General features: G+C 38.3%; 1 pseudogene; it reads right to left on the bottom strand.

The window, feature by feature from the left end:
- Positions 1-212: 212 nt before the first annotated feature.
- LOC140532131 (keratin, type I cytoskeletal 18 pseudogene) lies at positions 213-1,264 on the bottom strand (annotated as a pseudogene).
- Between the last annotated feature and the right edge of the window lie 1,642 nt (positions 1,265-2,906).

Raw genomic sequence — 2,906 nt, 5'->3', positions numbered from 1 at the left:
ACATGAACTATTTATGCTTCACCTGAGGTAGAGTACTTGATTTTAACATAATGATGCCATTTAGGTCTTCTTTGAGAATGAAGGACAGCAGCCACCAACCAACCAGCATTCTTATTTCTAGGTTAAGATCTGTAAGTAACATAGAAAAAGGAGCTCAAATGTAATGAATCAGAAGCTTACTTCTTTTGGTGACCAAAGAACCTTTATTAATTTCATGATTCAGCCCAAGTCCTCAATTTCTGGCCCAAATATGACAGAATTTTAATATCAGTAGTCTCTGCTACCACTTTATTGTCAACAGTCTTCAGGGTGTTGGTCTTATGGATGCTCTGCAAGTAATTGCTACTGCCATCCAGTGCATCCACAAGACTGAAAGCCTCCACATCCTTCAGCAGGTTTCAATAGGTTTTGATCTCTCCTTCCAATCTGACCTTGATGTTGAGTAGGGGCTTGTACTCCTATGCCTGGTCTACCGCAGCTCTGCCTTGGAGTATAGCAGGATTGTATTGATCTGCTCATGTGTATAGCATAGTGAGTCTCCACATCCCTCAGGCTCCCCTCTAAGCTGCATATTCATTTCAGCTCGTTTATAGTGTTTCAAACAGCATCTATTCCCTCAGATCTTCTGTTGATTGACACAGTGCTCTCCTCAATCTGCTGGGACCAGTACTTCTGAGCCAAAGCATAATACTGCACTCATATATTAGTCATAACCTTGCTGAAGTCCTGGAATTTGGGAGAGTTATTCTCCACAGTAAGCCCAGAGCCTGTAATCTGAGTTTGTAGAGAATTCACCTCATCTTCATGGCTCTTCTTCATGCAAAGCAGTTCTTACTTCAAGGTTTCAAATTCTGTCTCTGGGTGTAGTTTGGTGATGCTGGTGTCACATATGACCTTCTGGATGATATGAATGTCATGTTCTATGCAATGTCTCATGTGTCTCTGCTTCATGCTTGACTCTAAAGTCATCAGCAGTAAGATTAGCATTATTAATCTGTAGGATGATTCTAACATTGTCCACTGTGGCCTGCAGCTCCTCAATCATCTTGAAATAGTGCCCCCATTCTCCAGTATGAGGGCCTTTCTTATCCATATGCTTCCTGATTTTCTTGGTCTCCAATTTTTGCACATGATCCACACATGAGATGTGGCAAAGTGCTGCACAATCTTCTTCTCCTTTTAGATCCCCAAACCCAACATGCTCCAGTGGAAACTGATAGAGTTGTCCATGGAGATTAAGGAATGAGAGCACCAGTGCCAACATAGACAATGGCCAAGTGGCTGGCTGTACTGTTAGTTAACCAGACCCAGTGATTGAACACCTGTACCAAGAACAGGAAACAACAGTTGTTGAAGAAGTTGGTTGCAAATAGTGAAATTCATTTTGAAAGTATAATCCATTTATTTTCTCGTGAAATAAACCCTATATAGGAAAAATCTTAGAAATTTGTGTTGAAACTACAACCTGTGCTTGCCTACCTTGTTGTATCTTCTACCTTATAATTGTATCATGTACTGGTTTTTTTCCGGGATTCTGGACACTCACTGTCATGATCTTTCTCTGTGAGTATTCAAAGAACCAAGCACACTTGCTTCCCCTTGAACCAAAGTGACCATATAGGGGTTACTCTTTCCTTTACTTTTTAAACAAAAAGCAGTAGAACTGAGACAAATACCAGGAGTGAGACCATATTCTGCTTGTAACCATTCCTACTATAGAACAGCATGATGTAATATATACTCATTAGTAGAAAACAAGGGTGAGCAGAAGAACTTTGTGTCACTTTTGGGAAAATGGTTTCCTTATTTTGTTCACAACATGTCAATGAACAATTCCATAAATTAATTCATAATTTAAATAGCATACCCAAATTCAAAGTTCCCTTATAAAAAAATAAACATCCCAAAAGAAATAGTTCAAGCTCCAAGAAACTTTATGAGAGAAGACCTGGATGCTTCTGCTATAAAGAAGAAGAGATCTTGTAATACAATATATCAAAAAATATCTTTTAAAAAAATCTATTTTCAGTTTTCAACAATCACTTCCATAAGTTCTAAATTTTTTCCCTTCTCTCTCCACTTCCACCCCAAGATAACATGCAATTCAATATTGGCTCAACACATACATTCCTACTAAACACATTTTCATATTAGTCATATTTCACAGAAGAATTATAATGAATAGGAGAAAACATGAGAAACAAAAGAAAACATAAGAGAAAAGAGTCTGCTTCACTCTGCAAACCAACTCCATAGTTCTTTCTCTGGATTTGAATGGCATTCTCCATCATGAGTCCTTTGGAAAAGTTTTAGGTCTTTGCATTCCTGAGAAGTACAAAGGCTATTAAAATCAGTCCTTGAACACTGTGACTGTTACTGGGTACAGTGTTCTCTTGGTTCTGCTCACTTCACAGCATCAGTTCATATAAGTCTTTCCAGGTTTTCCTGAAATCTGTCTGCTCAAACGTTCTTATAGCAAATACTATTCAGTTACATCCATATACCACAACTTGTTAAACCATTCCTCAATTGAGAGACATCCCCTTAATTTCCAATTCTTGGACACCATAACAAAGCTGCTATAAATACTTTTGTGCATGTTGGTCCTTTTCCCATTTTCATGATATCTTTGAGATACAGCCCTAGGAGGGATATTGCTGAGTCAAAGGGTAGCACATTTTTATAGCCCTTTGGGCATAGTTCCAAATTGTTCTTGAAAATGGTTGGATTTGCTCACAGCTCAACCAGCAAAGAATTAGTGTTCCAACTAAAGTTAAAACAATGCTCATCTCCCCCCTTCTTTCCCTCTACTGTATGTTTTTTGCCTCTTCATGTGATGTAATTTCCCTTTTTCTGTCTCCTCCTTTTCTCTTCTCCCAATACAATTCCTTCGTAACACATAATTA

Source organism: Notamacropus eugenii, chromosome 3 (assembly GCF_028372415.1).
Source record: "Notamacropus eugenii isolate mMacEug1 chromosome 3, mMacEug1.pri_v2, whole genome shotgun sequence".
Lineage (NCBI taxonomy): Eukaryota > Metazoa > Chordata > Mammalia > Diprotodontia > Macropodidae > Notamacropus > Notamacropus eugenii.
This window is presented reverse-complemented; position numbering and strand designations above follow the sequence as displayed.